Genomic DNA, 17,167 nt, shown 5'->3' with positions numbered 1-17,167 from the left:
GCTCTTTCAGTAAAACCTGAATTTTCACACAGATTTGTGCAAGAGCTGATGTTCCTTCTGTCTCTGACCTATCCCTGACATCTCTAAGAGCTACCTCCAGGAGATATATCACTTCCCTCCATTTATAGCCCATCTTCCACTAAATAGTAATTGATTGCTGGCCTTTGCCAACAACAAATTATGACTTTAACTGCATTGTCCAGATGTGTTGCAGGAAAGAAAGTCAATGTTTTGTCTACCCCTCACTTTTTTCTTCATGCCGTACCTGTCCATTCATTCCAGAGAGGCCCAGCACCCTCAGTGTATGTCTGTCCAACGATCTAAGACTGTGAGTAGCCTGAGGAATTTGATAATTTGCCATCCAACCCAATATCCCACACATGAACACATGGGCCACTTGTCCATACATGCGTAGACTAAGTGATGGATTGCAGGATGTAGCAAAATCTGCCAGGGACTTGGAAAGATTTCAGTTTCTTTGGATAGTCTGTGACCTATTTATGTGTGCTGTATTGATAAATGAAGTGAAAAATCTTTTACACCTTTCAATGAAGGTGCCGTTTGGTCTGGCAACAGTGCTGACAATTTTAGTGATGTCTTATAGGAAACAGCTGGGATTATTAATTCATTTTTACACAGGTCACTAAGCATCCGGAAGTCAATATTTCTTTTAAATTGCTCTCAATCTGGACCAAATCCATTCTGAAGGTGAAAGGTTCCAGATATATACTGCTACCAGTCATTATTAGAGTCCTTTTTAAGTCTTGCAATTGTTTTTCCTTGGTTTAGCCTGAGAATGACTGTATTAGGCAGAACAGAAAAACTGTACGAGCTCTTTAACTTCTGTTTTCAACTCATGGTGTGATTTCATTTTTTTAGTTCTTGGAAATATACTTTATTTTATTACAGATGACACCAATCAGGGTGAAAAAAAGATGAGAAAGACTTTAGATTCTGAGTTTGAAACAATTGCTCAGTGACTCAAGACTCAAATGTAATGAGGAAGGAAGAATTGCAAGATAGATTTACACAGACACAGTTAAGGATAAAGCTGAGCAGAACTGTACAGTTTCAATTCACAGGAATTTCTTCAAACCTGTAATTTGACTTTGTGAGAAGACATACCTGCTGACTCTGACATTTGATGAAAGTAAGAGCAAAAGTACTAAACTTCAAGGTGCATGATGTCAGAACTATGGGTCTGAAACGTGACCTTAACATCCTCAGTCTTTGGAGGAGAAAGGAGGCAAAATGAAACTTTGCTGTTGATCTCTCAAGTGATAATGCTATATGCCTCGGTCTTCAGATGTTGTCATTTACACCACTACCTGGCTGGCTTAACACATTACTGATTCTCTTTTATAATCCTTTTTCAGAGTTGTGAATGACTAAACAAGTCCCAGAGAATCAAGCCCTATATCTTACTTGGATATTAAACACCTGGAAAGAGTATGGAGAAGAGCTACTGTAACTATGCAAGGGCTGGAAAGAGTGCTTTGCAGCAAGATGTTAAAAATACAATACTAGCTCTTTAAACAGAAGATCAAAGATGATTTGATTACAGTATGTAAAATCCTTCTTGGAGAGACACTACTGATAACTGAAATAAGAGAAATAAGCAGTACAAGACCGGTGGCAGGAAGATAAACCAACGCGTATTCATATTAGATATATAAACAAGCCTCTTGTCCTGGAAATTAAAATAGCAAGGAAAAGAGTGGACCAAAGGGTTGATATCAAGCCTGCATGTCATTGTGCAATTTAGCTTTCAGCCAAGCAGAAGAAATTAGTCACACTGTAAGGCTGGCTGGATGAATTAGTATCGCTGATGTTATGCAAAAGGTCACTTGCTGGAACACTAGGTGGTTCTGTGGTGTCTTTGGGTCTTGGTGTTTGCTGCTTGACAACCCTGACTCCGTCCTGCCTACAGCCTTGATGTGAGGTTTTGGAGTGCTCCTTGTATTTGGAAATGCCTGAAGTACTAGAGAGTCTGTGGAAATACCCAGACCAACTTTCAACATTAAAAGACAAGTTAAAAGACGATTCGAAAAGTTCTGGGGCTACTCCCTTTTGGAAGTTGGTACTATAATATTCATTCCGTTAAATTTGCATTTTTATTACAGATGGACTGATCAAAAATGTGACAACTTTGTTGATACTGGTTTTGGTTTCAGTAATTATGGGCTTTACCCTCCAGTTGTGACAAGTAGGCATGCAAGCAGCTGGACTGGAAGCATTGCAAAAGACAAGAAAGCCAAATATTTGAGAAGCTTCCGAATAAAGTTATCTGACCAAGGAGGTTTGAAGAAGGTCAGTGACAGAACTGGTTGGGAACTTTCTTTCATAAAATGATCTCTCTTTAAAGAAAAGTTTTCTGTAGAAAAAACTTATTCCTGCAGATATTTTTTTGATTTTACATCAGGAAATCCAAGCCAAAATTATTTAGTTTTGGGCTTGTTGGACCTAAATAAAATATCTCAGTTTGTTCAACTGGCCAGAAACAGTGATGGGCCGGTTCAATATTATTCTTTGTTTTGTTGTGATGGTGTCCCTAGGGATTTGTTGTTCTCCTAACTCATTCCCATTCTATCCTGTGGGGCAGAATGATTATCTGTATATAAGACAGCTAGATCTCCTCTGGAAGCAAGAACTGTGGTGCAGTGTGGGAGTTCTGTGAAGTCTTATGGAAATGTCATCCCTGCAAAGAGCACAGGAAAAGGAGCAAATATAGGTATTCTTAGGTCAGGTGGAAAAAAGAAACAGCATGCCAAGGAATGATTTTCCAGGAGTATCTGCATTATGGTCTTCATGATCAGCTGAAATATTATTGAGAGGAAAAAAAAAATTAACAATTTTCCTTCTTTCCACTACTATCACCTTTTCTTTTATCTCCTCTAAGCTCTGTTTTTCTTTTTTATCAGTCATGTTGAATGCTGGTAAGATTCTTCTTCATCCAACCTCAGGCACTCATTTTCAGGAAATTAACTTGGCATCGTAACAGCTCTTAACATCTGTGACTCTTGACTTGGAGATAGTTGACTAAAGGGGCTAGGCAGAGTTTTAATTTATTGCCAAATAAATTATTGATTTTTTTTTTTTAAACTAGGACTTCAGTTAGTTTGTTTTTTTCCCTCCATTATATTAAATTTATTTGGGTATAAGAATAACATGAGGGATAGAATGTGTTTTGTACTATAACATATTTCAGAGAACAAGCCAAAATAGAATATCCTCATATTTCCAGAAAAATTTTTGTCTTTGGTATAAAGATTTTGTTTCATTTTTAAACAGATGCTGATAAACCTTTGCTGTGAATTTTGAAGTGGATGTAAGGTGCTAAGAAAATTTGCTGCAAAATAGCTGTGCTCTGCCTTGCTCTCCTAGTTCCAGTTCAGCATTAACTTCACCTGTGTTTACACCACAGTGAAACAAAAGACCCCAGAAAAAAGCTACCAACCAAACATATTTTTACAGAATAGTGATACTGCAATGAAAACACTTTTGTTGCCAATGAAGAGGTAAGACGGGCAATAAAAAGCATAATGTAACCCTATGATCTACATGTGGAAGATGGTAGGCACACTGAATCACTGTATCCAGCTGATTCTGCACCTAATTTTTTATTCCTAATGTCATGTCATATTGACACTTAATTTACTTTCCACATACTATTCCTGATCACCCTTTCTTCTTCATGGTCTTTCAGATCTTTCTTGATAATTAAGTTAATCATCACAGGCAACTATGTAAAAGCCTTGCAATCTGGAAGACCTCTTCTGCATTATAAGCTGACTTTTTTTGTTTGTTTGTTTTTCATAATTTTCATTTTATTCCCACTGTTTTCTATTCAATCTTCTTCCTGTTATCACAATTTTCTAACTTATCTAGAAAGGTAAACACTGTAGTTACCTTTATAACAGTTGAGAATCCTTTCCACTGCTTTGGCTAGCAGTCACACTTAGACACAAACTGAATTTGGTTCTAGGTTCTAAATTTCAAGTGTTCTCCTTCCTGCAAATGAACTGAAAAAAACCCACCTCTCAGTCTTGACAATTCTGAATTTTTACATCTGGATCAGCACGTTGAAGATTAAATCCATTCTAGCTTTTCCACTCAAATTCCCACCACTTACCTAGTAGCACCATATTTTTTTCTCTTTCTTACATTTTTTAGATATAGTTACTAAAAAAAAGTTGGCTACTTTTCTACTTGAAATATTAATTGTGTATGATTTTTAAAATGATCATATACTAAAATTGTTAAGCAACTGTCTTAAGAGTGACTGTTCAGAAACTTCAGAACTGAAGGGTTAAATTACAGCCTGATTTTTCAAAAGTGAAAGCACTGGCAGTCCCCAGTGGAATTACAGAAAAAGCAGATTTAAGTACATATCTTTAGATGTTGTCATGGTTTAACCCCAGCCAGCAGCTAGCACCACACAGCTGCTCACTCACTCCTCCCCACCCCGCCCCAGTGGGATGGGGAGGAGAATCGAAAACAAGCAAAACTCATGAGTTGAGACGAGAACAGTTTAATAATTGAAATAAAAACCAAACTATAGTAATAACAATAATAGCAATGAAAAGAAAGACAACAAAAAAAGAGTGAAATACAACCCAAGAAAAGACAAGTGACACACAGTGCAACTGCTCACCACCTGCTGACAGATGCCTGAGCATTGATCCACCCCTCCCTGCCAACTCCCCCAGTTTATACACTGAGCATGATGTTCTACGGTATGGAATATCCCTTTGGCTAGTTCGAGTCAGCTGTCCTGGCCATGGTCCCTCCCAGCTTCTGGTGTACCTGCTCGCTGGCAGAGCATGGGAAACTGAAAAATCCTTAACTCGGGATAAGTGCTACTTAGCAACAACTAAAACATCAGTGTGTTGTCAACGTTGTTCTTATCCTAAATCCAAAACACAACACTATAGCAGCTACTATGAAGAAAGTTGACTCTATCCCAGCCGAAACCAGGACAGATGTGTCTATTTGAAATTTTCAGTCCAAATCCGCAAAGTATAAAAAGAAAGGTCCTATGCTATCGTTAATCACTTAACAGTCCAATGCCAAAGCAGTATTAAACTGGCATGCTTTGGTCTTCCTAAGACTTAGTAGATCAATATTAGGTATTTTACATGTAAATCCTCTGCATCTATTTCTATAATTAGGTTAACAGTTCCTGTTTTGAAACTCCTCATTTACCAGTTTATGGAAATGGACAAATAGCCAGTCTTTAGATAATTTCAAATGTAAGACTTCCTTCACTCTTTTTCCAAATAATTTATGTACTATTTCTTCTGCACTACAAGAGCTTTTTTCTAAGTGTAAAACTTGTCTTTTTAACCAACTGACTTTAAAATGTTCATGCTTAAACCTCAGTATTTTTGTTACTTCTAGTATGGAAGATTAGTAAGTCAAAAGTACTAAAAAAAGCTTTAAGGGCTCTACTTCGTACTATTTACTTTTTGCCTTTTACTGATGAAACAAGTCTGTTCCATGATTCATATGTTTCATTAATTGTAAACACAGATCCTTTTTGATTTAAAGACAGAGATATTGAAATTATTTCACTTGCAATTACCATACTCCTCCTTCTCTCTCTATCTTCTCTCTCCAGGAAACCTTCCAACCAGCCAGACATGAAAACTTTTAGAACCCAACCCCAGCTGATGACAACCAGGAGAGGTGTCCTGCAGTGCAACACCCTTCCTCTAGGACCAGACTCCCAGCTTCTGTTCACAGATACCACCCTGGACTTGTAGCCATTTCTACTAGCTAGGAGCATTAAAAGGTGATCTACACCGCACCAGGAGTAGTGGTAATCCTACACTTGCATTCCCTAAGTTTTTCATCAGGATTTATAATTATACTGTACCATTTATGCGGGATACTGAGATGAATGAATGAAGAATTTTACTTCTTATTATGTCTCTTAAAACGATCTAATTTGGGAAATTCTTCAGTTAAATGAGGTATCCAGACATGTATTTCCATTTTCTACACAGGACGACTTTGTTGGTAAATTTCCACTTGGAAACATGGTTGGGGTTTTTTGTTTGTTTGTTTCTAGTTGAACATTGGCTTGTGGAAAAATCAAAACTTTATGGATGAAAATCGTGATGTCAAAAAAACAGAAAACATCCCTTGGTAAGAAGGAATATTTCATCTTGGGTCAGATAAACATATATAAACTATATCTGATTGAGGTTTTTTTGCTGTACTGTCTCCAAAACATTTTACCTGTATGTCCTAACTGAAGTATTTGCCTTGTAGTTTGGTTTAGTCACATACTACAAGGTTGTTATTCCTTCTGCCTACCTGATTGCTAACAACAGCAGTGCAGACACAGTGGCACAGATATCTGGGAGGGGTGGCAGTCCTCAGAGGCACCCATCATACCCAACAGCATGCCTGTTCTGCAGTCACATTCTCGGTTGTTTTGCATCACCCACTAGAGGATGGTTGAGGACATCATCCCACCGCAGGGGAAGCTGGTGAGAGGGACCTGCAGGGACTTGGCCAGTCCTTGGATTGCTCTGTTTTGCTTCCATGGGGGAAGAACCTTAACCTTGGGCTTAGGTTTTGATATGCATTGTCTTGTTCAATAACCATAAACAAAAGAGAAATTGGCATTTTCACCCTTTTTGCTACTTTCTTTCCTGATAGTGCTTGAAATGTATTTAATTCCTCACCTAAGAACAATTCACCTCATCTCCTTTTTAACTACTTAGCAGGTAATAAATGTTTATTCTCCACAATAATTGGCAGTCTTATGGTGATCAACATAGTATAAGAGCCAAGATAGAAAACAATGTATGTTTGTAAGCTAGCAGATTAAGGATTTAGAATTTTCCCTTTTCAGCTTTAAGAAAATCTTGTAACCTGTGTGGGCAATCCTTTTAGGTCAATTTCATGCAGACTATTTTCTCTTTTTCTATATCAATCCTAAATTAATACAGTAGGTGCTCTGCAGCCAGCATGGTTTTGCATTGATCTTGGCCAGCTTGTTTACAGTGTTTTGGCAAGTTGCTGATGTACTTGTCCCTGGGGATAGAGCAGGGGTTAATTGCTGTTAAACTCTCAGTGCCAAGTAATGGTTCAGACTCTGTGCTACATTAAAGATGACACTAATAAGGAAAGAGTGCACTGGATTGCTCTGTGTTGAAAATTGGACTTGTGGTGACAGAAACTTGGAGCAGAGCTGATGTAATAGGGAGGCCATAATGTAATTATAACTGCTGAACATGTGTCATACCAAGTTAAATGATACATTAATGAATCAAAACAGGTGATGGAGTGTTGCTCTTTCAGCAGATAGAGGTGTTTTCAAGGTCAGATTGTCATTAATTTAATAATCTGTAAACTGGATATTCTTCAAATTATAAGCAAAATCAACTTCAATGTATTTTTAGTGTATTTCTTGTCCTGTACCAAGGCAGTGAAAAAACAGAAGATGTTATTCTCAGTATAATTTTCTCTCTCTCTTATTATATCTCTATTATACCTAATACAATATATGTGTAACTAACATTTTTCAGCCAGGTGTGAGCTCTGTTTCCCTGTGCTCTGAACAGGTGGAACACAAGCCAAGAGGTGTGTAGACATATTAGTATAGTATCGAGCCGAGCTAATAAGCTTTGCTGAGAGGCAGAATACATTGCACTAAATACAGTCAATAAATGGCTTCAAGTCAGCTTGAACCATGGACAAAACAAGCTCACATCTGCTCAGAGCAGAAGTAAGCATGTAATAATACTGTGAGTTATATGATATATAAATTCTCTTTGGCTATTATGATTCTGCAGCAAATGAAAAAAACATCTCTTGCCTCAACTGGTTCCTTGTTTAACTCCAGTGTCATGGGTGAAGTTCCTGTTTTTTAATTCTGATAGGACCTCTATGTTCAGGAGTTAAATAAAAGCTTCTGTTCCAGATCAGGTGACAGTCCAAGACACCACCATACGAATGATACTTGACTGCCTGAATATGACAGTGTCAATCTATCTGTCTCTCCAGCAAGTTCTGAGTACTTAAAGAAACCCATCACCTACTTTTTTTATGAAACCTACAGTTTTTTACAAGTAGCCTTGGTTGAGAAGTTAAAACAGGGCCCCATGGAACAAAAAATATAGCCATTTTTGAGAAAAATAAAAATCCTTTCCTGAATGTTGCAGTCCTCCGATTCCTGCATGTCTAAAAAATTCTGTTTATTTCACATTTGTCTGGCATTCCATAAGCTTCTCATTTATCCTCATGCTGTCAAAAATGAAGCACAGATTTTTTTTAAAAGGGTCTAGCTGACTCCAGTGCTGAGTTTCTATTTAAAAAATGGGATTTTAATGCCTAAATCAAATCGGGTCTTTTGAAAATGTCAGAGTAAGGTCACACTTTGACTTTATTTTTTAATTCTTCATCTTTTTTATTTTTCCAATATGGCCAATAAATATTTAAAAAAATGGATTTTTGCAACAGATTCCTTGCTAAATGGTGTTTCTGTATTGTTTTTATCTTTTCCTTTCTATTTCATAAAACATTTTGGAGTTGAACTCTTTGTGTTTGAGAAAATCTTGGGTTTTAACTGATTTCCCCTCTGATGTCATACTATTTAAAGGAGGCAGGTTTTTCCTGTTGGGAAAGTAAAACTGCAATCCCTTATAGGTCTCAGGAGATCTGCTAGAAACCAGGTCCATGCCAGCTCTGTTCATCAACATGTCCTGTCTCCCAACACTGTTCTTTGGCAGAATATCTCCTAGAGGCAGGGCATCTCCCAGGCACGAGTTTGTGAGGAGCACCTGAGGTAGGAGGAACTGTTCACATATTCTTTCTCAATCTTCCCTGTTCCCCATCGTCTTGTCTGCTTCTCTTCCTCTCTGTATTTTGATGAAACAGATGATAAGCTGTGCAGCTCAGTGACTTCCTTTTACGGCCACCCTGCAAGGATGAATGGAATGACTGTAGCACTTGTCTTCAGCAGATTAATTCTGATTTGTTAAGCTGCTTCCAAGTACATTTGCAAGAGAATTTTTTTTTCTTCCCACAAAGTTCAAATTTGGCTTAAAAGTCATTACTGAAATAAAAGACTTCCCTTTCAGAAAGCTTCAGGGAAGTCAAACTTTCCTGAAGGCAAATGTCCACAGAGCAGACATCACCACGGGGGACAAGAACAGCATTCTTTGTGTCATTTGGCATCCTTGGCCCTTGAAATACTGGCCATTCACTTCTGGTGGGGAGAGGTAGAAGAAAATATTTCTTCAATGGTATGTACTATAAGTCGTCTGCCTTCACAGTCGAGTCAGCATTTTTTGTAGATGGAATTCCTGAACTTTTTTTTTTTCCCCCTGAAGATTTTATTTCAAGCCATGTCCATTTTAGTGAAAAGTGAACATTGCTTATTGTGCTGGGAGCACGCATTAAAAAGCTGTGGCATGTGGTCTCCCAGCACTACATCTACTCTAGTCATCCTTACTATAGAGACTTGACACCCCAGCACTTTCTTGTTTGGGTGGTCAGTTAACCAGATCTAAGAATCATGGATATTTATTATGGTTGCCAATCTAAGACTGAATTTCACCTTTGAGAGTCATAGGAAATTTCATTGCCCGTTTTATTTATCGCAATGTAATATTGGAAAAGAATGGCTAAGCACTATAATGCTCAAGATGACATTCTCAAGGAAAATTTGTTACCTTACAAGGGATAAATTATCTAGAACATTTCATTAAGAAGGCTTTTTGCAATACCCAGAAGTTGTACATGTTCGGGGGAACTCATTGACTCTCCAGGATGTAAATTGCTGCCGCCTTAGTGGGGGAGAATAGAATAATCCTTTACCATGAAGCAGATCTGATCAAAAATGTTATGTTGTCAACATTGAAATGTTCTGTGGGAATATAGCAAATTTGTAGAGAAATTGTGGGGAAAAAAGCATTTTAGTTTTGGAATGGACCATTGAAACTTTTGGATTTGAAGCAATGTTTTGTGTCAAGATGTATTAGATTTTGGATTGTTAACCATCATCTATGATTTAAAAAGTCAAGATTAGACTAAAGGATTTTAATTTTATAGAAGCAGAGCATAACCCTAACACAAAATTAACTTCCCTCATAAATTTTTACTTAAGTGGAATAAAATAAATGAAGAAATGCTATTGTTCTGACTGTATAAGAGGCATAATATGAAGAGGAATGTGAACTAGAGTTGGAACACGTGGGGTCCCATCCAGCAAATGCTGAAAACTTACCTTCCGAAATGTCTCATTCTTGGTGCTCCCTGAGACAAATACATTGATACCTTTGCTGAAAGTCAGTGATTGTATGAGATTCATCAGTCTCTGGCTCACCAGTATGTTATTATTGATTCAGAAGGAAAACTGATCAAAAAAGTTGTGATATGTGCTGCAAAATGGAAATTCCAGGCTTTAAACTGTAATGAATCTCCTGATTCTGCTTTTCTCCAAATCTCTTTCATAGTATTCAGCCACCCATCCAAGGCAATATCCCACTGTTTGGTACATGCCAATGGTAAAATTTCTTTTTGAGTCTTTATAATCAAGATGAATTGCCAGTGTCTTTGGAGGTGCTGCCATAGTACCATTACTATGTTACTTGTATGACATCACAGAAATAAAAATTATGTTTAGGAGTAAAATTACAGTGTCACCAAGTGCAGCAGGGCTTCTTTCACTGACAGCAGTGGAAGGTTTTCTGTCCAGTACTTACATAATATAATAGCAAGGTCATTTGCATCATAGTTGTCCCCATATAGAGCCTATACTGGTTATTAAACATGGCTTCACATGTTACAGGCCTGTCATTCTACAAGTGTCCCTTATGTGCAAGTGACCCTTGATCAATCCCTGTAAAATCTGTCTGGTTCTTGAACATGAACAAAGCTCCAGGGAAAATTTTGATGTCTTGATATTTCTCTGCTACCTTTTTTAAACCCATACGTAGATGTTGAGTTATAGTCTTGATAGAAGGATTCCTTTGAAATATATTGAACTGTGTACTGTAATTCACAAGGAACTGCAATTGGGTTATCACCTGTTACTGATGACCACAAAAAAAAGAAAGCTCAAATCAGCTATTTGAGGTTAATGTGCCTGAAATACTATTCAAATTTCTCTGGTTGGGTTGTAGAGGGATTAAGTTCTCATGATTTGGTCAAACGGATTTTTAAATTCCTCTCTCCAGTAATCTATTTACTATGGTCTGAATCTGCACATTTTGCTCTGGGGCACTGAGAGAGAATGATATACTTTAACATGTCTGAGTATAGATAAAATTAAATCTTTGGGGCCATGTGAAAGTGGACTTAGGTAATATGTCCACTTGGCCCAGGCTAATTTACTCCTTGGAGGAGGAACAAACTAATTTCTTAATACTGCCCTTATAATTGCAATGGTCCTTTCTACTAAGTGCCAGAATTTGAAGACACATATGTCTTTTCTAAGTAAAAGGAAAAGTGCATTTCAGAGACACTAGCACATTCCCAAAATCAATGCTGTTTGTTCTTCCAGTTCCATACAACTTTCCACTGGAAGCACAAATTCTTTTATGGTACAGACACTTGAGTTGTGCACATTATCAACTTTCTCTGGCATCATAGTTCCTGTATGATGTGGTTGAAGTCTGGGATTTCACTTTGCTGATCTCTGTACAAACACAAAAATGGTTCCTGCCCTGGGGACTTTACAATATAAACATTAAAAAAAAAAAAAAAAAAAGACGATGGTTGAATTCAAGAACAAGAGACAAAGAAAGGAGACAGTAGCAGTCAGCACAGCTGGGACCTAGCATTTATCAGGTTGTGTTGGCATCACACAAGTGAGTTTTAAGACTATGAAGATGAATAAGGAGGTGGCTTTACAGATGATAATAAGGTACTCCTTTGAGGCCTATCTTCATCCTTTCTACATTTTGAAATGCACATCTTCCTCCTTTCTTGTATACCCTTTGTAGCCTGAGAATGGAAAAAAGAGGAGGAGGCGCACTTCAAGGTCCATAAGAAGATGGAGACTTGTCTCAGGTATTGATTAGAGGTCAGTGTTACATTTCACTGAGCTTTTTTTTGCATATGAGATTACCCAGAGATGAAAAGCAAGGAAAAGTGGACAGAGGACAAAGGCCCCCCAGTAGGACACTGGAAGAGGATAAGGAGGGTTTACCAAGGAGTACACTGTAGAAATGGTCAGAAAAGTAGGAAGAAAAGTGCAAAAGAAGAGAGTCACTGAGGCCAAAAGGGAACAGTTTCAAGAAGAGTGTGGTTCACTGCTTCAAAGGCAGGTAACAGGTCAGTGAGGATGAGAAAGGAGGCATTGTCCTAGCTATCCTGATGAAGAGAGCAGTCATTTTAAACTGGGAAGAATAATTTCATTGCACTGGAAGGAACATGATGGTATTTTTGATGGGATTGTAAATAGTATAATCAGCAAGTTCACAGATAAAAGGAGACTGCAGATAGCAACCACAGCCAAAACATTGCCGACTGTGCGATAGCAAGAATATTTATTTAACAGCAACTGTTTATATTGATTTATGAATTAAATGAAGTTCTCCCTCATGCACAAAATTCAATTTCTTGTATTTCCCTGAATTTGCCCTGAGTTTTAAGAACCTTTTGTTTATGTTTCTTGGCATGGGTTTGGGTGGGTTTTTTTGTTTCTTTTCTTTACCTTGCCAATTTAGAAAATACAAATAGACTATAAGGTATTGCTGTATTTAAATGAGACGCATGCTTACCTTAACTGTAATTTGATATTAAGGTTTCTTCAGTTGTTTGAAGAACCAATACCAAAATTACTCTTGCAAATTACCTATTGAACTTCCACTCTGATGCAACCCTTTGCATCTAGTCCCTTCTCTACCACAATCTTTCTTTAAAAATGGTCTTATCAGGCTTTCTCTAGATTTTCCTGAAACTACCATTGTTAAAAGTATATTTTTTCTGTCCCCTTTCCCTTGTTTGTTTATTATCTTTCTGCTATTCTACTAGATGTATACATTTCCCTCATAGGACTTTTACACTGGAATATTTTAGCTGAATTTTTACTGTGATGTCTTGTGTTCCATGACTTTGTAAAATGTATTTATTTTAAAATTTGCTTGTATCATATGCTTTCGACTTGGGAATGTAGACCTAAATATTCTAAAGAGTTCTAAAGTGTTTCCATTGCTACAGGTTTTGATTCATACCCTGGGAATTGCAGGACACAGAAAATAAACCCCTGTTTTCATTCATGTATTTCTGTTTTTCTAGAGCTTCCTCTTGGCTCAAGGTGCAATCATAAAGGGTGCCAGTTTCCCTCAAATGCAGTTAACTGTATATTGCTGCTTAAAGAGGTAAGTAAACCAGCCTTCCATAACCTAACTATTGCATGTGGTAAATCTGACACCCCCAATCCATTAGCATTCCCCTCAGAATCCCCAGTCATAGCATCCTTAGCGTCTTCTAGGCTGCAGAATTGCACCTTAAAATATAGTATATCTGTGATATTTACAGTTTATATATTTTAAGCTGGACAAGTATCTGATTCCAGGGAAAAACCACAAAGAACATTCCCCTTCTGAGTGACTACTGTTTCATTGCAGCAGGGACTCAGCTAATAAAGTTTTTTCATATTAAGGGAGTTACAGTTTGCTAGCAGGATCTTGACAGTTGTCTTTAGAATAAGACAATATGCCTTTCCCCTCCCTACCGGGCCTAATTCCCTGGTAACCTTATTGAAAATGTGCATGGGCTACAAAACTAAAGATTAACTGTCCAGGGACCTGCTTCCTGGAGCTTATTTGAAGATTAAATCAAATGGCAGGCAATATATATTTGGTAATTCAGCTTTGTTTCAGGCTTTTCCAATCTAGTGGCAAGTATAATAGAAGAATCTGACACTCAAAAGCACTAAATGGGTTTTTCTTTTTTTCCCTTTTTTTAATTTGAAAATGCCTGGTATTTCTGTCCATAGCAAAATTAGAATTAATGATTTATTTCCTCATGTCTGAAGATCCTGTTCTTTTATTTTTGAACATGAAGCAAAGTAATTTTAATTACAGATGATGTGAACAATTTTTTTCCTTTTGATGAGATATTATTCTTTCTTTTTATTTTACGTAACAAATACCAGCAGAAGAGTTTAAAGAGAAGCAATAAAATGTCTACTATAGCATTACAGCATTCATTTAAACAGAAAAGGAAACACACATATTGTTTTTTAATTCAGTGTTTAGACTATGTATTAGTTAAACAGATTTCTATTCAGCAAATTGGATTGAGATGGATGGAGATGTTATGCTGTTTTAAAAAACTGTATGTAGAAGGCACATTCAAAGACACTGAAGTGTGATTTGTCCTAGTAGCAGACATCTGAAGAACAAGTGACATTCTTACACAAAATCTATATTGGTGATGTATTTAATTACAGAGTTGATTGAAATTGACAGCTTCAGTGACCTATGAGTGCACTGTTACTGACTGATGGATGCTTCAAATCTGGTTACTTTTAAACCAATTCACATACTGTTCAATAATATCCTGTCAAACTGCAAACTACATTTTTGCATGTATATGGACTAGGCAGAGAACATTTTAATTAAAATAAGGTAAAGATGAATGGTGTTTAAAAATTGATGTAATTCTTAAAAATACGGTCATTATGATTTGAATAAGAGATAAAGAACTCTCAGTATTATTCAGGGTGGCTGTATTCCTTAAGAAACATATATTTTACTTTCATACTCACTCATATCAGCCCAAAACCTTTCAACACAGGTTCTCCAGCCTCTTCTGCACATACACAGGCAGTTCCCATTAACAGCTAGACAGAGTCATTGAGAAAATGGTACCTGAGCTTTCTGAAAGCATGTGACATCTGCTAAGGGAGACTCTGGAAGCTTTGCAGCCAACCTCAGTGCAGAGGCCACATCCCCTAGCACCAAGAGATGACTCCAATGGCCACTTTGCTCAGCCTTTCTGGAGCATTGATCACAGTGTCAACCACAACATGTTTCTCATGCCTTTTTAACAGCACATGCAGTGTAGAGTGCAAACGCAAGTCTGGTATAAGCAGTGGGCAACTCTTCTTCTTTGCCCCTCTGTCTCCTTTGCTTCTACTTCTCTGTAGTTCTGTGGGGGTAGATCATGCTTTTCTCAAGCTGTTGACTTGAGACTCTGTGGACAGGTAGCTATTTCCTAGTAATATCTAGAAGCATAGCTTATCTTCTGGAACAGTAGCCAACAAGGTATGAACTTCTGGCTGAAGATCTCATGTTTCAGTCTGAAGCCAAGTAAACGGCATAAAGGATGAACAGGTACCTGAGATGTCAAAATGTCAAGTAGCCTCATAATCCCTTCAGTTAATTTGTATCTATATCCTGGTAGCAATAGTAGCAACAAAAAAATAAGCAAGTTCTCTCTCTTCCCAGGTTGGTCACAGTGATCAATGTCTTCCTTACTGCCAAATTGTATTGCTGTAACTAATTATGTACACGATTTAAAGCAGAAGCAATGTTAAGGCTCTGGGATATGCCAAATACGTCAGCTCACCTATCCAGTGAGATCACTTTTCCATTGAGCATATCAAGAACTACCTGAAAAATGATATTTCTATCGGTAATATTTGCATTCTCTGAAAGAACAGCAAAGGTTACAAAGCCTGTGTGAAACAAATATGATCCAGGTACAAAGCATGAGGCTGAAAAAAAGAATTTTCAGTGAAGACTAAGCTCCTTAAAATAAACCATAGGCTTTTCGCCTTTGAAGGTGCTTTCTCAGTGTAGCTATAGTTATTAGCTTTGTACATAAGTGATGGAAAAATCAGACTCCCTATAGTTGAAATCTACATTTAGAGGAAGAGTTAAATGCTTCCAATTTACCAAAAAAAAAAAAAAAAAAAAAGATAGATCCAGCCTAATGAAATTTTAAAGAAAAATTGTAGTAACTTTTGCATAGAAAAAATTAAAAATGTTCTTTTTTTTGCTTTTGCTTCTGTTTCCCTAACACAGTTTTGCATTCTACTTATTTAAGTAGAAGTAACAGATTTCACCCTGGAAACCATCTTTACGCTCTCTGAGACAGGGTAAGTAACAGAATGTAAAAATATTAAAAGTCTTAAAGTTATCCAGAATTTTACCAGTGGAAACAAACCCACTCTGTCACCAATAAGGATTGTGTGATTGAGTGAAAAATAACAGTAAATAAGAACATTTAGCATTAGAAGAAGCTCAGGGAGTGACAAATGATGTTACAGTACTTTCCCAGCTTGTGTCAGATTCATAGTTAACAGTGTAGTCATGGTAGCATGGAGCTTGTTATGGACTAACCAAAAGACTTACCCAGTTTCTTTGTGGCCTGCATTGAGCTCTGAACTGTCATTGAGGATAATTTAAATTAGCAGTTAAACTTTACATGTTTTAGTTCATGGTTCATGTACACCTAAGTGAAAACACTGCAATAAGTGCAGGCATAGTTTATGATGAATAAACCTAATAAAACATGTTCTTAGCAGGGAGAAAAAGGCAGCTGTGTCTACCAGGTATCTCTTGTTTGCAAGTTCAGAACAAGTTATTCCTGACTAGAAAGTAATTTCTCTCCAGAAGCAATTGAAACTAAGCTAAGCTGGTTACTCAGTGGTGCTCCAGCTCCTCTCTCCTTCCCAGGCATAAGGATTCACAATGCTGCGGAGCGGTCCAGCCTGTGGAACTAATCTGGGGTAAAACTAAGCTTTGCCCCAGCCTGGGTCACTGCATAGCTTTATCGACATGCACTAGGGTAAGAGAGAGGACTGCTACAGATTATAGCAGATTACTACTGTGTAAATTAAGCAGACATTGGATCTTCCTTCTCCTTTCATGTACAAGTGAAGAACCAGTTGACAGAGGTTTTGAAATAATGGGCCCAGAGGACCTGCATTAATACCTTCTGAGATGAATTGGTCCCACCTTAGGATTTACTGTGTTGGTCTTCTGCACTTTTCTGGACATACCTATACTGCACACCCTCACTCCACTGATCTGAGAGTGTCATAAGAGCTGTGATATCTTTTTAAGCATAAGGTACAAAAACAAGGAGAGCAATAAAAATAATGTCATACTTGCTATGACCTATATCTAGGAAACACAGAAATTTTTCTTTTCATCAGGCAGAGTATGTATTGAAGACCGCTAATCCCACA

The sequence above is a fragment of the Harpia harpyja genome, chromosome 6 (genome assembly GCF_026419915.1).
Source record: "Harpia harpyja isolate bHarHar1 chromosome 6, bHarHar1 primary haplotype, whole genome shotgun sequence".
Lineage (NCBI taxonomy): Eukaryota > Metazoa > Chordata > Aves > Accipitriformes > Accipitridae > Harpia > Harpia harpyja.
This window is presented reverse-complemented; position numbering follows the sequence as displayed.